The sequence below is a fragment of the Magnolia sinica genome, chromosome 10, assembly GCF_029962835.1.
Source record: "Magnolia sinica isolate HGM2019 chromosome 10, MsV1, whole genome shotgun sequence".
Taxonomy (NCBI): Eukaryota; Viridiplantae; Streptophyta; class Magnoliopsida; order Magnoliales; family Magnoliaceae; genus Magnolia; species Magnolia sinica.
The window spans coordinates 72,795,524-72,810,468 of record NC_080582.1 but is presented as its reverse complement, the minus strand read 5'-3'; the positions used below and the strand labels follow the sequence as shown (position 1 = coordinate 72,810,468).

At 40.4% G+C, this 14,945-nt stretch overlaps 1 long non-coding RNA gene and 1 other non-coding gene across 2 annotated transcripts in view; one reads left to right on the top strand and one right to left on the bottom strand.

The window, feature by feature from the left end:
- LOC131216978 (uncharacterized) overlaps nucleotides 1–11,961 on the bottom strand; it is an 83,173-nt gene extending 71,212 nt beyond the window's left edge. The window contains exon 1 of the long non-coding RNA XR_009157141.1: nucleotides 11,849–11,961. This is a non-coding gene — a long non-coding RNA (uncharacterized LOC131216978). The remainder of the gene's footprint in view (nucleotides 1–11,848) is intronic.
- LOC131217856 (small nucleolar RNA R71) lies at nucleotides 5,788–5,894 on the top strand. The gene has a single exon (XR_009157443.1). It is a non-coding gene; the product is annotated as a small nucleolar RNA R71 (small nucleolar RNA).
- Nucleotides 11,962–14,945: the final 2,984 nt, after the last annotated feature.

Below are 14,945 nucleotides of genomic sequence, written 5' to 3'. Positions count from 1 at the left end.
CATATTATGAAAGTAACTAGAACTAGAACTAGAAAAAGATGTAATCTAAATTAGGGAGAATTAAGAGAATAATGGTGAATTAATTAACTAAAACTTGTAGAATTCAAAAGTGGGAAACTAGGGTGCCAAGGATCCACTTGTAGAGATCAGGGAGATCTATGCTTGATTCAAGAACACAACTGGAATCAGAGTCCCATCTTCATCCAGATGGAGGATATGACGTTAAAATCAAATTTTGAACTTCCTTTGATTCAGTTTTCAAGAGAAGATAGTTATGAGAATTAGAATTGATTCCATCACAAAACCATGCCCATGAGACAAAGAAAACAACAGAATTTAACTAATCCACATCCAATCTAAGAGAGTTGTGAACGTAGGGAAGGGTTTTGTCATCCAACCATGCCCTTGAGATGATGGTGAAAAACAAAGTTCTTATGATCATAACCTTCAAACATGCATAGAAAATACCAGAAGATATCACATATCCATTGTAATTTAAGTCACAACAAACCATTAAAAACTAAAGGCATTCCATATAAACCAACTAGAATCAAAATCAATTTATCAAACAAAAGGCATATACAAAAAGTCTCCCATCACGCTACAAGCTTCACCTCTTAGCCCTAGCTAAGAGGCTTAGCCAACCATAAATATGATTACGCTAAAATCTTATCAAACCATTAAAGAAAATAAAGAAGGAAAGGAAGAATTGCCGGCCACGGCCCAAGATCCCTCTCTCTTTCTTCACGTCCACAAGCTCCACGTGACAAGATAGCCCCAGCCCACGGCTGCCCTCCCTCCTTTTATAGTGCGTGTGAGTTGGTTTGGGTGTTTTTCGCAGTAACGTGCGTTGGTGGTTGAGAATCAGTTGTTGGGTCTGTGAGGAAGTCTTTTATGCACCAACACAGCGTGCGAAAGAAAATAATGGAAACTTCTTACATTTGGAGATGAATTGCAGCGTGAAATCAACTCATCTATTGATTCTAACATCTTGGCTAGGGTCGCGGCCTCCCTATGGACATATTGAATGATCCAAATCACCCATCTGACTGTGATTGGGATCACAGTATAGCCCATGGAGGGCCAGACGTGGGGACGCATGTCCCTGCGTAAATAGGGTACGCTGAGATGCTCGGTGGGCCCCACATTGGTATTTTTGTAGAAATTCGACTTGTTCATTGGATTCCTGGTGAAATTTCAGTTAGAAATGAGTGGTTTTGGTCGACTTTTGGTGCAGTCTACTGTATAAAATCAACTTGCCATTCATCATGCATTTTTCGACGATCCTTGTATACGTGTGTGCACGGGGCCCAATGGCCACCTAGGTAGGGATCAAACCCCCCCTCTGGATCGAATGGACGGTTTGGATCATCGAGATGCATGATGGGTGGGCCCCATTACTAAAAATCGGACGGACAACATTGAGACGCTGTTACGTTTTCTTGTTAATTTTAAAAAGCAGTTGGTCATCGTAACACTGACCAACTTTGATGTTCCGGCACACGGCGAGTGCGTACACACAGTGCACATGCACTCTCCTAAGTGGGGTCCACTGTGATGTGTGTGAGAATCTGCTCTGTCCATTTGATGTGTCATTCCATTTAAGGGGTTGAGACTGAATTTGAAGCACATCCAGATATTAGGCAAGCCCCACATCTGGATTTTAGGGGTTGATTTGTCCGTTGGGTCACTTCCACAAGGATCTAGTGGCTGAAATTTGACGTGTACTGTTAATTTATGGTCTTCAGGCTATATATGAAGTTTCGAGTCGAACAGATGGTGGGAACCCTGTGATCTCGCATTCTGGATGATTTTCGGGCCCGTTTAATGTGAGTGGCGTGATTTTTTCGGATCTCTGACGTGTAAATTCTTCGATCTTAGTCCTCTGGGGTCCGTCCCTTGCCTTGGTGACTTTAGAGCATCAAATCCACACTTTTAGTACCCCTTTTCAATCCAAGTTCTTAAATACACCTTGCAACATAAACATGATTAAAACATGCCATTAAACAGTATCATATTTGTAAAATCAGGTAATAACTAGGGCCTAATATGTAATATTTGACCCTCAACACAATCCCCAACCAGCATTTTACTAGTCCCGAGCAAAGTATGCGAAAAATAATTTAAGAATTACGGGACAATTTTTATAAACCCGAGTGATTTTTGAAAAAAATCCAGTCAATAGAATTCTAAGATTCATGAATGTTGGGCATTACCTTCTCCTGGACTCAAGCGCACAGCAAACTTCATAGTCAAGTTCAAAATATTAATCCATCGATTAGAAAAATTCTAAACATTGAGTTCCATGGGTGTATAGTGAAACCTAAACTTATCACAATCAAAGGTTCAATTTTCTTAGTCATGATAACATTGATAATCAAAAGAGCATTCAGGATAACCATAACCTAAACCAAAAACTTGCCTTATATGTCAACCTTTTTAAAGATCTTTAATAGGTAGCCCTTTTTTACGACAACTATTTTTTCAGCTGGGTTTTCTTTTTCCTTTTTTTTTTCTTCAATTCTTCTTATTGAACATGATGGAAAAATTCTCTGGGTTGGTTCCTTCCATGCTTAATGATCACCAGGTTAACAATTCAATATCAAATTAAAACCTTAATGTGTAAGTTAGATGTGACATATGAAATCATGACTCAATCAATGTTTAAAACTTCGAATCATGAATTAATAATTTGAACTTAATTAATTGTGAAATCTAACAGAAAACTGAATCCAAGAGTCGTAAATCACCAACATTACGTATCTTATACTTCTATATCAAAGATGACCTTCAAAATTACTCGAATTCATAAGAATTTCTAGAAAAAATTTTAAAAATTTTCATAATTTTTGCTTAAGACTGAGAAAACACTGATTAGGTAACCTAATCTCCCATCCCTAACTTAAAATCTACATTGTCCTCAATGTAAATGATATAAGCATGTAATGCACGTGAGATAATGAAAGTAAAGTAGAAGTGATGGAAAGATAGTACCTGATGAAAGAGTTTAGAGGCTTCTTCCAAAGAGATTTCAACGTGAAGGCGGCTCGGCACGAGAGTTAATCCAACAAGAACACACTATCGTAAAACAACTAGAAAGTAAACTAACCTAACGATATAAAGCCGACCATCCTATAATGGTATAAAACAGACTACCCTAGTCCTATGAAAGCAGTAAACCCGCCTATACCTCCATCAGAATAGGAGATCAATGGAAGAGCTACTCAGTCATGACGCAAGGTTCCTCTTCCGACCAATATTATGATAAATTTCTCAGAAGGTTTCTTAACACGATCATGCAAAAGCCCTTTTTGCAATAGGCTTAGATGCTCTGGAGCATGAATTCCTAGAGAAATTTATAGACCTCAACATAAGGTGTCCTCTTAATCTCCTAAGGTGTCCAGGGTATATACGATTCACATGTGATAAAAAAAAAATTTCAATATGATCAATATAACATGGTGAATCAGAGACTACATAGATGAAATTTAGAAATTTTAGTAGGTGGTGTAGTCTCAACACACTTCGAAGTTGCAGTATTTAGTTCAATTGTTAGCTCATCCTCCTTTAATGGTAAACATTCAGGATCTGGGGGAGGAAATTCTTTAGAATAAGGGTTTTCTCGGTCAGTAACAACTACCGAGGTATTGTCTTACCGGGTATCCACTATGTTTTGTATCATGGGATTGTTTATATCCACAAAGTGTACTGAGCAATCTTTTAAAGAGTCAAAATATTCAGTTGAAAGGAGTTCATTCATTATATCGAGATGTGTGATGATGTGCCCAATAACTCCCTTATCTTCTTCAAGAGTAGAAATGAGCATACTCTCTTTTTTTTTTCTCAAGGTGGGATAAAATTACCACTCGGTATGTCTCTTCTTGACCTAAATAATCATATTTCAAATTAGAGAGCAATGGTTTTAGGTCAAGTTGTGGTGCCTTGAGGCTAGACGGTAGAGGCACTACATCAGTTTGGGCAACTCTTCAAATTATGGCCTCCACCGTTTAACTTCAAGTACCGGCACGATATCAAGCATGACACCCATCTCCCTAATCATGTCATCATCAAAATCCTGGGAGTGGGCTAGACATGTCTCTAGAGGATTAAGGATAAGGTCAAAGGTGTTCTTACTTCCATAAAAGAGTCAATCATGTTAATATTGTGGAAATTGTCATTATCCTTTAACCGTCTGCCTGTATTGAAAAAGATGTTTAACTCCAATGTCATATTCCCGAAAGACATATTCATGACTCTATTCCTGCAATTAATGATTGCATTTGAAGTGGCAAGGAATGGGCGACTAAGAATGACAGGAATTTGAGTGCTCATGTTACTGATGGGTTCTTTATCCAAGACGATAAAATCTACAGGGTAGTAGAATCTGTAAACCTAGACCAATGCATCCTCAATTATCCCTCTCGATACATGAACAGAGCGATCATCAAGTTGTAATGTGGTTAAGGTGGGTCTTAATTCACCCAATTCTAACTGCTTATACACCGAGTATGGAATTAGATTGACGCTCGTTCCTAAGTCAAGAAATGCGTGCTCAATTTGATAGTTCCCGATTACACATGATATGGTTGGGCTACCGGGATCTTTGAATTTCTGCGGCATGTCTTACTTTATGATGACACTCACTTTCTCAGTCAAGAAGATTTTCTTTTGAATATTTTTCTGTCTTTTAGTTATGCATAAGTCTTTCAGGAATTTGACATATGAAGGTATTTGTTTTATGACATCAAGTAGGGGAATATTGACCTTCACTTGTTTCAACACCTCTAGAATGTCCTAAAAGTTAGAGAGAGATTTTGGTGCAACCAACCGTTGGGGAAATGGAGCAATCAACTTACCCTCAAGTTCCGGTTCTAATTATATGGGGTAATGCTAGTTCTATCATCGTTGTCCTTTTTTGGGTCCTTAGGCTTTTCAGCCCTCACCGGAATAGTTTTGTCAATTATCTTCCAACTCCTAAGAGTGGTGATAGACTTAGCTTGATCCATCTAATTTGAAGAGCTGGAGTCACTTATCTCATATTGTGGTTTAGGATTGGGAAGAGGTACGTTGAGTAGGAAACATCACCTTTCCCCCAATTACCGATTATGACTCCATCCTTTGGACAGACGGTGCAAGTGTTCCAATCGTGGATTTAATTTTCTGGATTTCTTGTGTCGTATTCTGATTAAATAGCTCTTGGTCTTGAATGTGTTTTAGAATTGGATCCTCTTGAGGTTTCCCTTGATTTGGAATTTTATTGAAGAAACCTTGAGGGGTAGCAGTTTGTCCATTCCTCCAACTAAAGTTTGGATGATTTCTCCAACTAGGATTGCACGTATTAGAGGTGGGTCCATTGAAAGGTCTTTGATAATTATTTACGGCATTGGATTGCTTAGTCAGTACCTCTTGAAAGGCAGATATAGTTGGATAATTTTTAGTTGTGTGACTGTTACAACTACAAATACTGCAAACAACTTCCTTACCCTTATCATTCTTTGATTCCATGGCCTCGAATTTCCTTATGAGATTAGCCACTTTAACATTGATATCATCATCCTCTTTCAGAAGGTATACTTCGCCCCTTTCCTTTGATTGAGTGGGCCTAGAAGTGGTACTCGATTTTGGGTATGTGTCCCATGATTGTGCGTTTTCAGCAAGTCTATCTAAGTAATCCCACACATCATCGACATTGTTATTCATAAATTCCCCATTGCACATTGTCTTGACCAATTAACGCATGAAAGATGTCAGCCATCATACAAAAAGTGTGTATTGCGTCATGTTTCAAATCCATGTTATGGACATGAGCTGACAAGATCCTTGAACCGCTCCCAACATTGGAAGAATGTTTCATCCTCCTTTTGGGCGAAGTTTATGATTGACTTTTTAAGGGTGTTCGTTTTGTGATATAAAAAAAAATTCTTTATGAACTCCCTTCGCATATCATTCCATGTGCTAATAGATCTAGGACGTAGTGAATGTAACCACATCTTAGCTTTCTCTTTCAAAGAAAAGGGAAAGAGTTTCAGACTAACTGTGTCCTCAGACATTTGGAAAATAAAAGTGGATATGATCTCATCAAACTTTTTCAAGTGTAGATACAGATTTTCAGATTCAAGCCCATGAAATTTTGGAAGGAATTGGATCACCCCTGACTTGATATTCATATGTTCCGTATTTTCTGGAAAAACCATGCATGAGGGCGTCCTCACCCCCGCCTATTGTAAATAATTTCGCAAAGTACGGGGCGGGGGTGCTTGATGCACCTCATTCTCATCCTGGATGTCTTCCACCCTAGGTTGAGGTAGAAGAGGTTGGTTTGCAGCCATCACTTTAATTAACGCTGGGGATCTCGAGTAGTGTCTAGTCCTGCGATGGACAGTCAACCCCTCAACCAATCCTCCTTCATTCAAGAGATGTAGAGTATTGTCACGAACCCATTTGGGCATGAAACACTCGTAGCCCTCAATTCAGATTCTAAACCTAACCTAAAAAGAAGAAAGGAAATAGAAATCTAAAAATAAAGAGAAAAGAGTTGGAAAGAAATTACCAACTTCGAAGTTCCTAAGTTAGATCCTGCAAAACAAAACAAAATAAGTTAGTTTCTAAAAATAGAAAGTCTAAGAATATAAAGTAAACTATTTTCTCAAAAAGGAAGAATTCTAAAAATAACCAAAAATAGAAAGTTTCTAAAAACAAATTAGGAAAGCTCTAAACCTAAATTAAAAAGTAAGAAAGTTTCTAAAAGAAAACCTAGAATTAGAAAGTTTCTAAAATAGAAAGTAAACTAGTTTCTAAAAAGGAAAAACTAACCTAGTTTCTAAAAGTTAATCAGGAAAGTTCTAACCTAGAATTAGGAAGTTAGTTTCTAAAAATAAAAGAACCTAGAAAAAAGTTTTTAAAGATAGAAATAAAACCTAATCTACAAATAGAAGATAGAAAAACTAGAAAATTAGAAAGATATTTGTAAGACTCGTATCCTAGTCCGTACCATTTTATAGACTTCCACAGTCCTCCCAGTTGAATTTCGACAACCCTGGACCTGTATCCAATGTTTGCGCGTGAACCTAAGCCAAGCCCTACATACCGAAGCCGGCTCGAACCGAAACTTGTACCCTAGCGATCGCACCATCGCCGAGGTTCCAACGCTGCGACTCGCGCACCGATCCGATACCCAGGTTAGAAGATGTGGGTCCGCGTTCATTTCGAAGAAACGCCGCGCGTTGTGAATTTCGAAGGAATCTCTACAACATGTCCCATCAAATCAAGTCAAGTACACCACCTTACCTCAATGCCACCTCACCCTACAACAAGTACAAATGACCACTCCCTCTTTTTCCACAAGTCAACCCTCTCTCTCCCCTAACCATCCCTCTTTACAAAATTTCAAACTAAGTCATGCCTCCCCATCACCTTTCCTTACTACAACCCCATCATCCCATCCCATTTCACCCATCATTTCTCTCTCTCTCTCTCTCTCATTCCCCCTCTTCACTCCTAAGCAACCCAAAAATTTCCATACGTCCAAGCCTTTCCAAACTATCCCAAAGCAACAAGTATGGCCCACCCTCTCTTCTCTCATCCCCACCATTAAAACTTCATCAACCACCATTAAAAGTGAAGGCAAGGAGCATAGGAGGCTAAGGGACCAAGAAGAAAGCCGATAGGTGAGTGATCTAACCGTCAAATATGTTATTTGAGGGCCCACATATGGTGGGACCCATCTTGATGTATGCTTTGTATTTAGGGAGGGCCCATAGTGGCGGGGTCCCTCCCCTTCTCACCAATCTCTTCCTCTTTCCCCCCCCCTCTCTCTCTATCTCTCACCATGAAGTGTATATTTTAGCCATGCTATTCACCTTCATGGGACCCACCTGACGGATGGGTTGGATCTACACCGTCCAGCCCGTTAGCAAGCATGGATGGAAGGAAAAACACAAATACCATATTGACCCAAATCAGGTGGGCCACGTCCATGTGGGACCCACCTTGATAAGGTAAGTCCACATCGTCCATCAGTGGAGGTGGTTAATAGTGCAGTGTTAACTGATAGTGGGGTTTAGCTAACAGTGAAGTGAGAATTGACGGTGGAGTGTACCACCTAGCCACCCCCTTTTTCCTTTCTTTTATATATAATATAATAAATATATTATTTGTATATTATATCATGAGGTGGACCACGTACATGTGGGACCCACCATGGTGCCTATGTTAAATCCACACTATCCAGCGTCCAGGGACACTGGATGTGACTCCACCGTGAAGTGTGAACTGACGTGGTGTGCATGTGTAACAGAGAGGTGTGAACTGACATGGTATGTGGCTAATGGTGAAGTGTGGGCTGCTCATGCAAGCCCCACCTTGATGTATGTATATAAGCCATGCTGTCCATTCCATTTCTCAGCTCATTTTAGGCGTTGAGCCAAAAAAGAAGCCAATCTGATTATCTGGCGAGCCATAGCATAGAAAACAGCAAATTTTACTGTTAAAATTTACTTTGACCTTTCTACACACCGAAACATACCCAATATTGGGCTTGTTAGACCCGTCACGAGCTAAGAAACCCAGCCGACAGACTGGATTCCGTTGATGTGGGCCCCACCTATCAAAATCTTCAAAAAAAAATAAAACAGCAGATGCTGCTGTTATTAGCGTCTAGAGGACGCTGCAGCAAGCAGCGTCTGTAACTTGCATTGGCGCAGGGTCAGTGGGCCCCACCTCAGGCCCCGCCATGATGTGAGTTGAACATCAACACCGTGCATTTTTATGGGGCCCTAAGGGCAGTGGGCGTTCCAAAAAATCAGCCATACCTAGAACTCAGGTGGCCCACATCACAGGGAATAATGTGATTTCACGTCTGCCATTGAAACCTTTTTGGGTAACAGAAGTTTTGGAGCATTATGAAAATTATTTTTCCTCTTCATAAGGGTCTGTGTGACCTTACAAACAAATTGGGTGGAAAATAAACATTATAGTGGGCCCCACGTGGGACCCACTGATGTATGTGTTTTACCCACACCATGGTGAAACGGCTGGTGTACCTCACTCCAGGTAGTGGCGTCACCAAGTCAATGGGTCCCACCTGTTTTATCCATGCCGTCCATCTATGGGACCCACCATGATGCATGTGTTGCATCCAAGCCATCCAACCATTGTGAAAGCTCATTTTAAAGCTTGTTCAAAAATGAGACAGATCTAGTATCAAGTGGACCACACTGCCATAACAGTGGGGCGAGGATTGAACATCCAGCATTAGAACCCTTGGGTCACAGAAGTTCTGGACCAAAATGAAATTTGTTCTTCCTCCTATTCAAGTCTTTATAATCGTATGAACAACCTGGATGGAAAATAAATATTATGGTGGTCCCTATGAAATTTTCTAACAGCGAAAATCACTATCTCCACTCCTATTTGTGATGCGGTCCAAATGATATTCTAATCTTTATCACTACTATTAAGTATGGTATGGTCCAGATGATCCTTGGATATAATTCATAAATTTTTTTTAATGTCTTACAATGATATTTAATAAGGGATGTATGGAGCATTTGATCGGCCTAATTGACTAGGCCCATCTTGATGTATTTGTGGCCCGTACATTAAGGCCCACCTTGATATATATATATATATATATATATATATATATATATATATATATATATATATATATGTGTGTGTGTGTGTGTGTGTGTGTGTGTGTGTGTGTGTGTGTGTGTGTGTGTGGGGCCCATGTTATGCGACCCATTTGATGTATCTGAGGTCCATGGGTTGAGACCCAATGGGATGTATATAAGGCCTATTGCAATGTGTGATTCCACCATGGTTTATGTAATGATGTTTTGGCGGCCATGCCTTGGGAGCAATGATGGTTTGATGCCCACATTGTAAGGATGATGTTGGTTAAATGTCCGCATTGTCACTCTCCCTAGGGCCCATTGATAGGCCCATACTTGTAGTGTGTAAGCCGTCTAGGCCCATCTTCGTTATGAACAGGGCCCATCACCATATAACATGTTTAGTATAGATACATGATTCATGATCATATGCATCATATGTATGCTTTGATATGAGGAGTGACTGATCATAACGTATGCCTTTGGGCAGATTGTTTATGGGCCCCCTGATAGGCGGAGTTGCCCTTCATTAGCACGGTACGCATAGGATTGTTGTATGACTGATGGTGTGATTCATGCACTTCGCATTTGTATGATATGATTACTATATGCCCTAGCGACATCAGAGTTATGACCTCCACAGGCACATCGTGGATGGCAAGATCGGACACTAGAAATATTGTTACTGAGCATCGGGGCACCATAGATGTCCCTATGTGAAAATTTCTAAACTCGATGGTACTAGAGGATAACTCCAACGTTGAGACCGAGTGGATATATGAGCGCACGAGGGCTAAATACCAGGAGGCTGCATCTCCCACTGTGTCATAGTCGGTTGGAAAGGGGTGTGGCCTTACTCACCCGAGGGTAGGAGGCATTACTAAGCTGAGTTTGACCAGCTCGTGAATAGGTTTGCTATCGACGTGCCGGATAGGCATTGACAGACTATTGACCAGGTGAATAGTGAGGTTTCTTATGCTCACTTGGACTGTGCGGCTGGGAGAGGGGCAGTGCCATTTGGAGTGTACTAAACCCTGATGATTATTTAGAATGAGAACTGTACTGATATTTGATGAGCTGTATGTGGATTTGGATGAGGATTGTTATGCTTGAGTTGCATCATATATCGCATGGTCTTGATATGGCCGATAGCATTCATATCTTGCACTGCATAGCCTTGGTACGGCTGCTTGCATTCATGTACTCATCAGCATGATTTTGTATTACTTTGACCTTGCATTCTGAGCACGCTCATATTGCGCACACAGTTACACCACCCTCTAAGCTTTCTATAAGCTTATGCACGATTGATGCGTGCAGGTGACGCCCGGACACAACCGTAGCCTTATCAGAGTTGGAGCGTGTAGTTGAGCTTTTGGAGTTTCTGTTATTATCATTATCTTGTATTTCCTTCATATGCACTGTATTCAAAGTTTATGATCATAGTGGATTTTGTGATGGTGTTCTTGTGGTTATTGTTCATGGGTTATGCTTATGGTTATGCTCATTACAAATTAAAATTGATATTAGAAATCCTCCTTATAGGATCCCAGGATCGGAACCTGGTAAATGGGTCTCGGGAGCCGAGAATGGGGTTCTATGGAGGCTGTTCACACCGGATTTGGCAATCAAAAATTTTATGAGCTCGGTTTCCGAGTTTGGGGCGTGTTAGAAGTTGGTATCAGAGCATAACTTGGGAATAATCGAGAACAACATCACATGTTTGCTATGGGTTTAGGATGATTAGGTTCCGAGTGCGTAAACTTCCGATTGAGTTCCCTAACGTGTGATTCTCAAGGTTGATTGGTGTCCTTATTCTTCCTATAGGACATGCCACCCAGGAGAGTGACCCGATCGACTCCCGCTCCACCACCTGAGGCTCCCTCTTTGCCACTTGCGGCTTCCATTCCACCTCCAGAGATCCCTCTGGGACACTACTAGAATGGCATGAGCCAGAAAATCAGGCCGAATCTATCCAGGTGGTCTACACGTGATTGAATACATCAAGGACGCATCATCTATATGGAAGTTGGTGTTCACTCCCCAAGTATAGGGTTGTGATGTAGTAATAAACTCGGTGAGACCGAGGTCGAATCCCAAGGGACTGATACCTGTACGTAATCTGAAACTAAGTAGAACTAGAATTAGACTAAGATGAAATCTAAATCGAGTGTAAATTGAGGAATAATGATGAAATAATTATCTAAAACTTAAAGAATTTAGGGAAATAACACTAGGGATTCAGAGGATCCACTTGTAGAGATCAGAGAGATCTTATGCCTGTTTCAAGTATTCAACTGGACTTAGAGTCCTATCTTCATCCAGTTGAAGGGTGTAACCATTAAACTGAACTTCCTTTGATATAGTTTTCAAGAGATGAAAGGTATATGAATTAGAATGGATTCCATCACCAAACCATGCCCATGAGACAAAGTAAACAACATAATTAAACTAACCACCAACCAATCAACATGCTATGAAGGTTAGGAAGGGTACCGTCATCCAACCATGCCCAGGAGATGATGGTGAACAACAGGGCTTCCTGACGTCATAAACATAAAAGGAAAGGAACACACTCAAAGCTATCGCAGACCCATTGTAATTTTAGTCACAACAGACCATTAAAAACTAAAAACATTCCCTTAATAATTAAACTAATATCAAGTTCAGTTCACAAATTAAAATTAAATCAAAGGCATAAAATAGAGTCTCCCATCTCACTACAAGCTTCACCTCTTAGCCCTAGCTAAGAGGCTTAGCCGCACACAAACATGATGAAGCTAAGTATCTTAAAGAAAAAAAATAAAACAAAAAAACTAGAACAGAAAAAAAAACCAAGAAAAATCTCTCCTCTGCTTCACGTTCTCCCCTTGGAATTGAATGCCCTCTCTCTCTCTCTCTCTCTCTCTCTCTCTCTCTCTCTCTCTCCTTCTTCTCCTTTTATAGAGCAAGGAGGGGTGGTGGAGAATCGGCAGAACCGACACTGTTTCCGCAGTCCAAATCACACAAGAACCGGACTCTATTTTACGCAGCCTTACGTACAACCAGCTTCGTTTGGAAGGATGATTAGGACGCTGATCGTCCCAGCTTTTGCATCTATCTTCATGGATATGGACAGCCCTGGCATGGGCTCCACTTGGACGGTTAGGATCACTGATCCGATCACGGAAAGTGGCCCACAATCACCCAAAATTTTTAGATTTCCCGGACGCGCATAAAGCCTACGCAGATGTGCTGACGTGTTCGGTGGGCCCCGTAGTGATGGTTTCAGAGAAATCCACCCCGTTCATTAAAATTCTGGCGAAAAACCAGTCAGGACTAGGTACTTTTTCTCTAGTTTTTGTGCGGTCCACTGCATCAACTCACTTCACCGTTCATCTTATGTTTTTCATCAATCTACATCTGTACATATGAATGGGACCAAAAAGGCACCTAGGAGAGGGTCACGCCTACCCCATAGATTCAATGGACGGTCTGGATCATCTATTTGGATGATGAGTGGGCCTTACTACTGAAAAACGGATGGACATCGTCCATCTGCTATTCCTTCGCGAGAAGAAGACGGGTCAGCTCATCTTTCACCGGGCTGACCGTCCGGTGCCCGTCCAGTGTACGTCTAGTGCACGTATGCACTGTGCACATTCAAGTGCAGGTGCAATCCACTGTGATGTTCGCGAGAAATCCGTACCGTCCATCCTTTTCCCCATCCAATTTAAGGTGTAGAGTCTAAAATTGAAGCGTATCCAGAGATCAGGTGGGCCCTAAATCACTAATTTATGGGTTGATTTATCCGTTGGGCTGCTATCACAAGGATCCAACAGATGAATTTCGATGTATACGGTTAATATATGGTCTTCAGACACTGTATGAAGTTTCGAGCCGAACGGATGGTTGAAACCCTGTGATCTTGCATTCTGGACCAATTTCGGGCCACTTGAGCTTCAGTTTCTCGATTATCTCGGATCTCTGGTATGTAAATCCGTCGATCTTGGTCTCTCGGGGTCCGTCCCTTGCCTTAGTTATTCTAGAGCATCAAATCCATGCATTTAACACCCTTTTTCTATCCAAGCTCCTAAATTCACCTTGCTGCACAAACACGATTAAAATAGAGCGTTAAACGGTATTATGTTCATAAAATCAGGTAATAACTGGGGTTTGATATGCAGTATTTGACCCTCAACACAAGCCCCAACCAGTATTTTGCTAGTCCTGAGCAAAGTATGTGAAAAATAAGTTGAGAATTACAGGACAAATTTTATAGAACCGAGTGATATTTTGAAAAACGATTCATATATGAGAAATCTAAGATTCATGAATGTTGGGCATTATTTTCTCCTAGACTTAAGCACACTGTAAATTCATAATCAACTCAAAGTTGTAATCCATCAATTAGAAAAATTCTAAACATTAGGATCCATGAGTGTATAGTGTAATGTTGGTTTATCAATATTAAGATTTAATTCGTTATTTCATGATATCATTGGTAACCAACAATTGCATTCAGGTCACCCAAACCTAAATTAAAACGTGGTTCACATATCATTCTTTTTCTTTCTTTCAGCTTTTGCTTTTTCTATTCAAAGTAACACCAAGGAGGGGAGTCAAGTCCTTACCTATAGGGAGCAAGCTTATGGTAAAGACCAGTCCCAAGTATAGGGTTGTGATGTAGTAATAAACTCGGTGAGACCGAGGTCGAATCCCAAGCGACTGATACCTGTACGTAATCTGAAACTAAGTAGAACTAGAATTAGACTAAGATGAAATCTAAATTGAGTGTAAATTGAGGAATAATGATGAAATAATTATCTAAAACTTAAAGAATTTAGGGAAAGAACACTAGGGATTCAAAGGATCAACTTGTAGAGATCAGGGAGATCTTATGCCTGTTTCAAGTATTCAACTGGACTTAGAGTCCTATCTTCATCCAGTTGAAGGGTGTAACCATCAAACTGAACTTCCTTTGATATAGTTTTCAAGAGATGAATGGTATATGAATTAGAATGGATTCCATCACCAAACCATGCCTATGAGATAAAGTAAACAACAAAATTAAACTAACTACCAATCAACATGCTATGAAGGTTAGGAAGGGTACCATCATCCAACCATGCCCAGGAGATGATGGTGAACAACAGGGCTTCCTGACGTCATAAACATAAAACGAAAGGAACACGCTCAAAGCTATCGCAGACCCATTGTAATTTTAGTCACAACAGACCATTAAAAACTAAAAACATTCCCTTACTAATCAAACTAATATCAAGTTCAGTTCACAAATTAAAATTAAATCAAAGGCATAAAATAGAGTCTCCCATCTCACTACAAGCTTCA